This window comes from Thermobia domestica, chromosome 15, assembly GCF_964235325.1.
Source record: "Thermobia domestica chromosome 15, izTheDome1.hap1.1, whole genome shotgun sequence".
In the NCBI taxonomy this organism is placed as follows: domain Eukaryota; kingdom Metazoa; phylum Arthropoda; class Insecta; order Zygentoma; family Lepismatidae; genus Thermobia; species Thermobia domestica.
The window spans coordinates 19,677,901-19,690,986 of record NC_137468.1 but is presented as its reverse complement, the minus strand read 5'-3'; positions in this window follow the sequence as shown (position 1 = coordinate 19,690,986).

Here is a 13,086-nt window from a genome sequence, read left to right as displayed (position 1 = left end):
TGTGATTGAGGGGAGAAATCCCCCTCATCCCCCCGGTAATTCTCACCCTGGTCCTTCGTGCCACACCATATCGAAGGCGCTAGTGAGGTTGAGTTAAATGATACACCCAGTTCATGATTTTTCTTGAAGGTTTCTTGAGCGTCGTCTTTTATTCTAATGGCTTGAAATGCGGTGCCTTTATTGTAGTCTGAAATGTGTTAGGTTAGAGTTGAACAGGTTGCTGTTGTCTAGGTAGGTGTGTAGAGTTTGAAGTTGAAATTCTTCTGGCTTTTCTTAGGGTGCGTTTACACTTAGTCGATTTGCGTTCGATTCAGTTGAATTGACGTCACTTTCAGCTTAATCGACCGTGTAAACGGGACTTCAATTTAATCGCTTGTTGATCGAAGGCGACTAATCGATTCGCAACTGAATTGAAAGACGTTCTATTTTCTTCTGCTATAACACCGCAAATTGTACCAATTACTGCTTGCTTGGACATCTTTAAAATTGCCAGTCGATTTCGAATCGACCAGAGGAGAGCGTGTCGACAAGCGGCATTCAATTTCGGTTGAAACAATTGAACACATCCATCGATCTGATTCGGCCTAGTTGCTTCGATTTAGTCGCACATGCAACGAGTCGATTTAGCCGTGCGACTAAATCGACCAAATGTAAACGCCCCATTATACACCTTTAAAATTCCTTTGAATAGGTATTCTAGATGCTTGTGGTGAACAACATCTGGTTCCTAGGTTTTCTCGGGGCACTCCCGCTCCTCACGCGTTCTCATTCCACAAATTCTTCCGTCATCATTCATTTGCCTTAATCAATTGTCTTCTTTAGCCTAAATGGCATAATCGTGGGACGTTAAACTGGGAGATCTCATTTCATTTCATTTTTTACTTTTTGCGTCATGAAAACGGAAATTCTTTACGTAATCACAGATTCAATGAAGAGCAAATAATTTTCTTAACATGATATTATTTTCTTATTATCATGTTAACTTATCGAGCTCAAATGATCAACTATTAAAGCCAAAAATGTCCAAGAATCAGTTACTGGAAGGATTATGTTGAGTATATAAGGATCTATAATAACCATTTACATGCCCATGTTCCATTTATTGTTTTTCTGTCAATACGTAGCTGCCGTATACTTCTTCCATCGAAGAAGAATTAGCTGTTGATTCATTATAAAGAGATGTTCTATAAAGCTGTAAGAGAGTGCAAGATTTGATGGAAAAATGTTTATTTCCTGAAGAGAATCTCACTGTTTATTTGCTCTTTCGTTTCAGGGAATTTATTTCAGACCAGCTTGTTTTTCAGTGTGCAGATTAATCTCACCAAACAGTAAAGACCGAAAAGATCTTCCGTAGTTCAAGATATTTTAGGAGGTAGAGAGATACGTGTTAAGTGGAAAGGTCCAGGAGTGATTCCTTCAGGAAAATAAAATTTGTTCCCGGATTAAACTTCCATTATCGGAAAGGAGGTAAGTCTCTGAACGAACGGGCGAATGGAAAGAGAAAATTCGCTACTTTCTGTCGACCAACGAACTTTATATACAGGCTCTTTCCTCCTTATCTGCGTGGGTCTTTAATGCTATTTTTTCTCGTTCCTCATCCACTAACAATTTATTATTCAATTATATGCACGTTCTTGTACACAGTTCTTCAGAAACAGACTTAATACTAAACAGTTTTGAAAAGTACTGTCAAAATGTATTAAGAAAATATAGTTTTCGTAATAACGCCAAAATTAATCAATATTTGCAAACAACGAAAACAAAAGATAAACTTTATCTGTGAGGATAAACGGGGCCGTGGTCGCTCAGTCTTAGAGCTTTCACTTCTGGGGTATGGGGTCCTTGATTCGATCCCAGCTCTCGCCAAGTGAGTTTTGTGCTAGAATAGCATTTTGTGCGTGGGCTTTTTCCGGGGTTCACCCGATTTCTCCCACTCTTCATTTCATTATTATTAATCATCTCCTCATCACTTCTCCGTTAGCCTCGGTACATAATCGTAAAACGGTAAACTGAAAAAAGAACAAACCTCTTCTATCTCCAAAATAACTTCTCGATGGAGTAATTTCATACATTATATTCACATTGTCACAAAGAAGTAGAGAAACAACTTGAAAAAATTATCCATTTGGAGGGATTTATTTGTTCTTTTTGTTAGCTATAATAAAGAACGTGATAGCTTACAGATGGGATTTTAAGAATCAATAAATTTGTGAAGATAATATATGTTATCATTAGTCTTCCCAAAATATTCAAAAGCAAAAGATACAGAGTATTAGCTGAGCGGCGCTGATTTTCTGAAGACATTTTCCTTCCTGAGTAAACAAGCAAACAAAGGAGACAGAATTTTGTTTTCTCTCTTGCCGTATCCATCTCATTACCCTCTTCCTCCTTCTTCTCTGTCATCTAGTGAAATGAAATTCTAGACACTTTCCTTGTTCGTTAAGTTCTCATAAACGGAAGAACTTCTGGCACAAGTGGTTATAACAACAGAATTAAATTTATGCACGTCATCTCACTTTTAAATTTTGGGTAGAAGTTTCAAACATACGAAACTTTCTTACACATTCTCAGACATAAAAAAAAAAAGATAAATAAACCCAGGTGGTTATGATTCTTAGTTACTATACTGACAGATGAGTTTTAAGGCTATTGAAAACAGCATCCCTAATTCTTTGAAAAATCACTATGTTATAAGAAGACTTCAGTGTTGTCACTAAACTCATGAGAGCATCTTGGCTATTTGAGTTCAAGAGATGTAATTTGCCTGCTGCACCTTTTACTGTCTATTAACGATATTTTACAGCTTAATTTCACATTTGTCAATTTTCGTATAATGCGAAATGTGGATTGTCATCTCTAGTGTGATTTTAAGTAATTATGAGGATAGAATAAGCATATAGGTTAGCATTAGCATCGACACAAAAGTTATTTAATTACGACAGTGGCAATTTCAATTAATAACAACAGTGAAGTATGCAGTAGCGCTTTCAGATGTGTAGTGCTGCATATAATTATATTAGCTGAAATTCTCTTTCTTCACACAGGTAGATTAGGTTTATAGAAAGTATTTTAACCTCATTTCCCTTGATTCCCACATGTAGGATGAATTAGGACTTAAATGGTATCGGGAGTGTGACTAATTCATCTCAGGGACCCCGAAAAATATGGTTATTTTCACTTATTTTTATATATAGTCTCTCACACACTTTCTCCACGTCATTGCAGAAAGTTTGTTAAAATCCTGAATTAGGTCAGGATCAACACAATCCGGTATCAAAAATCATCAAAATCGGTGCAGCGGCATAGCTGGAGTTAAGTGTCGAAAATTATTACATTTATTTTTCCTCATATTCATTATGCCAGTAGCATTTGATTACTTTGTCACTTACCTCTAAGATTTTCCAAGCTTCGATACGTCCTTAATAAAAATGACAAGTTAACCTTTTTAATAATTAAGGAGCGTGTTTTACCTTGTTCTTTGTTTGTATTTTATTGTCTCTTAGTAGCACAAATGTGGGATGTGTTGAAACAATGAGTTTGGTGTAGAAAATCCAAATTAATTTATATGTTCTCCAGTCTTTTCTGTAATATAGTATACCATGAAAATCTATACTATAAGCAATGTGGTTATAACACATAAGCAATGTGTTATACTTATATATGTTACTATCTTGAGATATCATTAAAATTCTTTGTTAAAAAATTATTACATTTTATTAAATGAATAAAAGTGCTAGTTATTTACAAGTGTGAGTTTACCACATATTACCTAATAGAATATTTGGTACCGATTATACAATTTAGAAGAATATTTTATCATTATTCACTGATAGTCATGTAGGTAAAAATCCAAATTGTTGTTGATCCAATGAATCAAATTGCAACTGATTTTTTATCACATTACCATTTTACAGTTTATTATCAAACTGTGTAATAATATTTAGACTCATAACTTGAACTCTTATTTATATGTTTTGTTCAATTTAATATTGTCCCTGAGGTGTATTCCTTTAAAAAAGAATTGTAGTTTTGTTTAAAATGCTTGTCATTTGTTTCTCTGTTTTGCCAGTTTTCGTGAATGGATATGAGGGAGTGCGTAGAAGAGAAAGGAGCGAAGTGGAAGGAGAAGGTGGAGGAAGCGTAGCTGACTTTGGGGTTGATTTTGGAATGGACTGTATAACCTTGGTCCACATAACTCATGTCGATTTGTAACAATTGTTTCCGGCTATAAATCTTTTTGAATAAAAGGTTTATAAAAGCATTGCTAGATAATTGATTATATTTTCATTTTTATTGGCTTTCTTGTTTCTATATCATTAAAATGCATAACAGAAGAATGAACATCGGAAACATCATTCAATAGTCCACTGATAACTTTAGCCTAAGAGGTCAGACTTTATTGAAGTGGGGGGCAAAGAAAAAAGTTTTTTGAAAACTTTTCTTTCTAAACCAGTTCCGGTTTTAAAACCGGTTTGGTATTCTATCAAAACTGCTTAAATTTTCTTTCAAAACCAGTTTCCGTCTTAAAACCACTGTTGGAGCAAATTGAAATGGTGTTTTTTTATAAACTATTTTCTGGCTTTATAGAAAATGGTTTCGGCCGTCTCTAAAACCTAGCGAAACGGTTTCCATTCATTCAGTTTCATTTACAATCCAAAACATATAATTTCTCTCCTCGATCTATTGGATCAAAGGGCTAGGAAGTGAAACCTAAGTGGATATCGTTCAATTTATACTGTTTAACTTGCAGTCCATACCACATAATTTTCCGAAAGAAATTAGGGTCTAAATCCAGATCTGTTAGACAAAGTCAAGATGAGTAATCAGGTAGCATTTAGAAGATACATCAGTTTTGTCGAAATCGGTGATCTGGATGTGTTGAGCGTAGACAATGGACTCCGTAGGAATAATTAGCTGAATGACTAGTAAGAATTACTCATCTCAATTAACACTGCGTCACTATAAGTTTCAGCCGAGACCACCGAAGATCAACACTTTTTTTTAAAGCGTTACAAAAGATTATCCGATTTCAGATTTCAAGGCGTTGTCAGGAAGAATGATGGATTGTTCCATGTTGTGACACTTATGGAGTGAAATGTTCGGAAAATAAGAGGAGCATGTTTCAAATATATATATATATATATATATATATATATATATATATATATATATATATATATATATATATATATATGTATGTATTAACTTTTTTGCTGCCCAGAAATTACTTTTTAAAAGTTAAGCCTTTCTTGCCTGCAAATATATAATAAAGGTTAAGAAAGAACTCGAGAATTTTTGGACACAAAAATGTAAATTCCCAGTTCTTTACAAACATGACAGATAGAGTCTATACCCGGGTGAGTTTTCCCACACTCACTACTACCTTTACGGTTGGCAAACTCTTGGAATTTTCTTATTCTGTTTGATTGTCTGGCTGGCTGACTCTCTATTCCTTCTTCAATTCATTGTTTCATTTGACTTTTGTTATCTTTTCATTTTGTAACGTGTTCGCCTCCAAATATAAATTATAAGAGAAGAGGGAAATAGTAGATTAGAAAAAAATAGTATGATGATAAACCAGGTTTATTTCAATGCAATTGTAAACCTCAATGCTGGTTATAAACTTTCATGAGCATTTATCCCCAAAAAGAAAAGAGCCCAAATAAATGACGTTCTTGAACATTTCTTTTCTCACTGTCCTAGTTTTGTGGCCTAACTTAAACAACCTGAACGTTTATCGTAACAGAAACAGATTTATCAAATTCTTTGCCAATACATTGAGATCAGTCTTTTTAACATGGTGTGATAAAAAAGTTTTTTTTTTTTAGCAGCAACTTCTGACGCTACAGCCATTTGATGTAATTTGGCTGTTAGCCTCATCCATTGAGATAGGCAGCGTCAAGCTGGAACATATTCTGACTTGGCAGTCAGCGTCCTGAGCTGGTAGAGTGATGTCGTGTTTACCATGCCTGTAGAAATCATGGATTTTGGACGAAGCGTGAAAAGTTCTGATTCAAGTTGCAAAAAGTGCCAAAGGAACTCATAAAATGTTGAAATTTTGTGTATCGTGATATTGATGTAATTCTGAAGATTGTTTATGAGCAATTTAAAAACGGAAAGGTTCAGCAATAACTTGTTCCGCCATATTTGTAGGCCCATTTTGACCCACTTCCGGTGACGCACAAAAAGTGAGAATAGGCGTACAAAATAGTACAAAGCGATGCAAAAGGAACCATCTCGAAATTCGTTGGTAGCGGAACAAGTTAATGACGGCGGTGCTCACGGCATTTGACGCTGTCTCGTTATAAAAATCTATAGTCGTGTCGCTATCGAGACGAGACGTGCGTTTATCGTTCAGAGCTAAAGGAAATCAAGTTGTGAGAAGAAAAGACATAAAATTTGTACTGTAAGCTTAATTACATGGAGATTTTTAAATTGTACGGTACGGTTAATTATATGGAGAATGTTATACTTTCTTCCTTTACGTTGGTCTACTTTAACTAGATTTGGGACTTTCAAATTTTATTCTTTTTTCCACTGAAAAGTATCTATAATTCAACAAGTAACTTATCATCAATGATAATTATAATAATTATCTATATAATTGAATTCATTGTAATTTGGTCCATGGCAAACACTTTACCATTTCCTACTAGCTGTTATGTCCGTTCTTTGCACGGATAAGATAAAAGATCAATGTAAACAAACTGAGCAACGAGAGAAAAATTAAGAAACATTTCTAAAATTTGATATATTTTGTGTGAATATATATCCAACAACGTACATGTGTTTTCGTTTGGAAGGACGATGTGGGCTGAATTTGAACGTAAACACTATCGGGACACGTGCCACTATACATCTGAGCAACCCCAATAAATATGGATTCGACATAAATATTGATCATCATCTACTACTTTTACATGTCCCGGTAAACGCCCCCTGAGACCAACTTGGTTCGAATTGCGAAAAAAATCTCTTCTGGCCCCCATCCGATACAGCGAAAACTATGAATGTGACACTAACATATGCCATTTTTTACATATCCTGGTAAAAGCTCCTATGATCCTCTGCTTCCAATTTTGAAAAAAAAAAAAAAAAACGCCTCTGGCCTGCAGCCGATGGTGGCTAAATTTGAAAATCATTGCTAATGAAAGAATCACCATTGATCTCAGCGACCGCGAAAATTACGGACACTAATATCGGTCATTGTGGATTAATTTTACATGTCTCGTGATCCCCTTTATAATGCCCCCGTTCCTTAGCTGATGGGAACTAAATGTAAAAGTAAACGCGGTCTTGAGTTTCACCATTGACCTCAACGACCCCGAAAGCTATGGATTTGACATTAATATTGGTCATTTTCGATTGTTGTTAAATGTCTCGGAATTCCACTCTCTGGTGACCCAAGGCCCGCATACAACGGTGGATGAATTTGAAAGTCATCGCTAATGGTAGTATCATCATTGATCTCAGCGACCGCGAAAACTATGGATTTGACACTAATATCGGTCATTTTGGATTACTTTCACGTGTCGGTATCCCTCCCCCCGTTTACCCGGCCCACAGACAAAGAGGGTGAATTTGGAAGTTAATGCGATTGGAGTTTCACCATTGATCTTAGCGACCGCAAAAACTATGAAATCGACACTAATATCGGTCATTTTCTACTACTTTTACATGTCGCGGTAAACGCTCCCCTGAAAACCCCTGGTTCGAATTTTGTCAAAAACGCTTCGCTTTGGTGTGGGAACTGGAACAAGGTATCCATGGCCAAAATTTGGTAACTCTCGGTCAACTTGTCTGGTCCCCAGGCCGGTCCCGGTAAACGTCCCTGGGACCCCCTAATTCGAATTAAAAAAAAACAGAAACTCTTCGTCTTGATCTGGAGCTTAGACCAAGCTACCCGTGACAAATTTTGAAAACTTTCGGTCCACTTGTCTGGTCCACAGGCCGCACAAAGATAGACAGACAGACAAACAAACTCTTTATTTTATTTAGATATATTAGAAAGGTCAGATCCACCGTTATTGTAATAGGGCTGTGCTTGAGCGATTGATCGTAGAAATTCAAACTCCGATGAGTGATAATTTCATAGGCTTCTTTTATTACAAGTTTAAACTCTTTAGTCAGTAGAGAAGAGGGCGTGAATCAAGGGTCAGAGTTGATGACAATGGGTTTTGGTGGGTATGTGGGTCACAGTGGGTCACGATAGGTAGTGCGTCACGATGGATGGCGAGTCAATTGGTCGTGGCTAAAGTTTTCATTGCTCCACGCCCTCTCTGAACTACAGTGTTGAAAATTAATCAGTGAAAATCAATTGCAATTGATCAGTCAATTGAAAGTAATTGCTGTGGAAATCAATTGCAATTGAATTAATTGCCAATTAATTTCAATTGTAACTGATTAGCTAAATTCAATTGCAATTCGTTCCAAGTGCAATTACTTTCAATCGATTGATTAATTGCAATTGATTTCCCATTATTAATGGCCAACTGCAATTAAGAATTAACCATTACTTACTTCAATTGTTAATTGCAATTAACAATTAAGTTTACAGATTAATTGTTAATTCAGTTCAAATTTGCCCAACACTGGCACAATAGCATTTATTCTCTGTGCCCGTCATTCTATGAGGCCATTTATTCTGTCAGCACTAGAAGGACGGCATTAAACAAACTGACTCATTTCACTTTTCAAATGGAAAATATTTTAAATGTTTTTCAATCGGTCCCAGCGAACTTTCCTGACTTTATCACATTTTTTCTCAGTATGTTATATCTGCATTTTAAAAATATTTGAAAGATTAGTTCTCGAGATATATGCTATATATACCTGGAAGGACGGTGAGAGTCATTTTGACTCATTAGTATTAGAATATGAAGTTTTGATTAAAATTTTCCTTTATTCCAACTAAAAGGTCCTAACGCAAAGCTTTAATAGAAGCAACATCTACTTATTTCATGCTTCTTCTTCTTCTTCTTATTATTATTATTATTATTATTATTATTATTATTATTATTTTATTATTATTATTATTATTTGACAAAAGAACAGAACATTCCATGTTGTAATTTTTCAAATTTGTCATATCTTGAACTCTGTATGTTACAAGCATACACAGGCACAGATATGCATAATTATATATATATATATATATATATATATATATATATATATATATATAAATTCTGAGTGCTGAAAAATAATAGTTTTATAAATGCGATAATACTGTATTTCAAAAAGTCGCTTTCTTTATTTCACGCCCTTTTTGATTTCAAAATACTTTATTTGTTTTCATCAAATTATTATTGTTAATATGCCGTCCAAATCTGACAAAAATGGAAAACTTATTCTTTTTTTTTTTTTTTTTTTTTTTTTTTTGAGAAAAGCTTTTGTGCAAATCAAGGACATTAGTAAAAATTCTACCTTTCGCGTGAGTAGTTGTGTCGAGATAATGGTTCAAGAATTCTTGAGTACTGAAGAAGATAGATTACGAGAATTGCAGCAACTGTCTCCAAGTGTTGTTATGTGGTGGAAAGGAAGGCTCTGAGAGTAAACATGGTGACGTGCACTTCGAATGAGGCAAGGAGCTGGATGCTATATCACACATCGTTCAGCGATGGGAACGAAATATATGACAAAGAAAGTGAAGAATCAAGCAACGAGGATCAATATAATGATCAAAGACAGTCAGTAGACCCTGGTCCTAATTTGGAAATTGCTCCGCGTGGCACTAATTGGGAGATCTAGACTCATCTTCACCAGCACCAGTTAGACAAGCATCTCAAAATATTCTATACATACCCTCGGCTTACCTTTTTTGGTATAACTAATATATCGTTACTATGCACAGAATTGGAGTGGCAAATTAACCCTAACTCTAACGTTTTTGATTTTTTTCGGACGTCAGGTAAATGCTTATGTGGGACGGGGTACTGTTTTCGTACCAGCAATTTGTCGATTTTACCTTTTGTTTTATAAACAAAGTCTTTACAAAAACAAGGGGAGTTAGTAAAAATATCCCTGTATTCAGGTAAAAGAAAACTTAGTTGTTGTTTTTTTTTTTGTTTTTTTTTAGCTGAGGTTTAAGGTTATGGGTTTGATATACATCTTGCATTTTTGAATTCGTAGCATGTTGCCTTACAAATGTGGACGCAGAGGTAGAAAAAAATTACCTGCTATGCCACCTTTTTCGTATTTTGATTTTTAAAATTTATGCTGGTTTGATAACAGGTCGACAAGAGTCCTTAAATTTTTACTCTGAGATTGATTTATTGAGAAGGTATCCTGAGATTGATTTATTGTATTGTATTGTATTGATTAAATGCTGTAAGAGTATTTAATTTTAAAATAAGATTTTGGTTGTGATTCGGTGACATATATTTTTAAGTAAATGGAAATGTTATTAATCTGTCCTGTGATTAACCTGTAGCCTCTTACTTTTTTAACGGACCCACTGAAATCAACTGGGAAAATGTTATTGGGTGGAGTTAGTTTTGGTGCCATTACGTTAGCACTAATACGTTTCCAGAAAGTAAGAGATAAACGAGAAAGATCTAAACCTGTATTTCATAGACATTTTACATTTGTGTTATAAACTTTTATTTTAATTTTCGAAGAGATCTTGGTTGGTTTAGAATTAACGTAGTGGTTTATACTATTGGTGTCCGATAGACAGTCACTTTTAGCTAAATTTAGGTTTTTTAAAGGCACATGTGTGTATGAGTTACATAAAAATATTTATTTAGCCGTTTAGGAAAATGACTTACGTTGGCTGATACTCGATCCGTAGTACAGCATTTTAGAGGTTTGCTTGAGAATCAGTTTCGTTTGTTACGATGATTTGACCTTTTATAATTATTTTGTAGTTTTTTTTTTATTTTTAATGTCATTATTACGAGCCTAGAATTGTTTATTGCCTTTACCTTTGTTATTTTGGTGATTATTCATTTTATCCTTACAACTACCATTATGTCGTCTGGGTCGTTTATTGTAATTATGGGAGTTATGATTAAGATTTTGCTTACAATTAGTGTTTTCATTGCAAGAACGTCATTGTTGATCGTTATTGTTATGATCATTTCTATTCTTTGGTATAATTTATCATCTATTTAAGCTTGGTGTTATTGACCTCTTGATTATAATATCTATTTTGATTATTGTTACCATAACTGAGAGATCTCTAGTAATTTTGAAAAGATTGGTTTTGTTTGTTGTAGAATTGTTACCCTGCAAACGTTTTTTTTTATTTTGTTGGAAATACAATGTTTTTAATTTCGGGATAGATGCCAAAATTTTTTTGACATTAGTAAAGGAATAAATAAACCTTTTGTGAAATCTGTGGGGCAACATGTGTATAAGTAAACATAAAGGTTTTTTGGTAACTGTGATGTCAGTTTTCTAAGTTTATTAAATTGGTTTAAAGCAAAGGCGTGTACTAACTTATGGGTCTTGGGAGTAAACCGGGTTGCTTTACAGGCCGATAACTTATGCTGTATCGTTGCGTCTCCAGCAAAAGATTTAATTAATTCCTTTCTAACATCTTCTATAATTTTCAATTTATCATTGCGCGTGTAATACCGGCTTAAGGCTACACCCTGTAATAAATTAGGTATGGCTTGTACTAAGGCTTTTTCTGACAATTTAGCAACTTTTTCGGCTAAAACTAACTTACGTAGATATGTGTATACTGACGTAGGAGCAGGATCACCTTTAGACTTAGGTAAATATGGAATAATTCTGTTTTTATTTTCAATAATCTTAACATCAATTTCGTTGCTACTGCTAACGTCACTGTGTTCGGTATAAGCTGAGTCACTCTTTGGTTTGTATTTAGTTTTAACATGAATGTCACTTTTAGTATTTAGTTCTGATTCCCGTATTTTATTGTTGATACTTTGTACGTTTTGGTATGCTAATGCCAAATTGCGCTTAATATTTCCTATTTCTCACTTTGCTACTTTGACATCAGCCTTGTTTTTGAAAGGCTATTTGTTTTAACTTTAAAATGGTAATTTAATTGTTTTATTTCTTTATAGCTCATTAGGAGTGACCCTTCATTCTTTTGTGCCCTTTCTTTTAATCTACAAATTTCTCGTGCATTTCATTTAAATGACCTTTTTTCCTATACAATACAAAACAACCTTCTTTATTACCTTTACAAATGGCATTATTAGAATCTATTTGTTCCTGTATTAATTTTATTCTTTTAGATATGTCAATTTAGTGATTTGTATTTTTAGTTACTTTCATTCCCATTGAATGTACATGATGGAGTATCAGTTGTGTGGTATCTTTATTTTGTTGAATAACTGCTGTATTATGTTTAATTCCCCTTTGAACTTTTTAATGTTTCTATTTACTTTATTTTCTAACGCTTTTATTTTATCGGTTATTTTTGCAGTTCCTTTCACCCATTTTATTTTAATTGCTTCTATTTTTGCCTTTAATTTTGCAAGCTTTTCCTTGCTCTTATTCTCTGCCTACTCCCGTCTATCTAATTGTTGTCTCATTTTTACAAAAAGTTTCTTTGTTGTTCCTGTGGCTGTCCCTGTGTATCTAAATTTTCACCATTTTTCTGAAAATGTTTCCTATTTTCAGCTTGAATTTGTTTAGGTGCTTTAAGTATATTAACTTGCTAGTAAGCCATAATGAAAATAGAATTACTAATCGCAAATAATAAATGTGGATAAAATTGAAGCAAAAATACATATAATAAATACCACCATGTATGTACGAGAATATTAAAGTTTAGTATTCTTTTTGTTTGCACAACCTGTGGGGAGAAAAAATATGATTAATATGATTTCTATCCCAGTAATAGTAGTACTTATTTACCTGGCTACTATTACCATGTTTAAATTACTGACGATTTAGGTTCGTAGTTCGGGTGTTTATTGAATTACTATAGTTTAACTGTTCGAGCACTAACGATCTCGATTCGAGTCGCTGTTTGGGCGCCATTAAATTGCTACCTACCGTTCCTTTGGGTACTGGGTTTCAGGATAGTTTTTAAAGAAACAGTTGATAACAATCTGGTTTAGAGCTCTTGTTCTGTTTAAGTGCAAATTAGCAATGATAAAATAA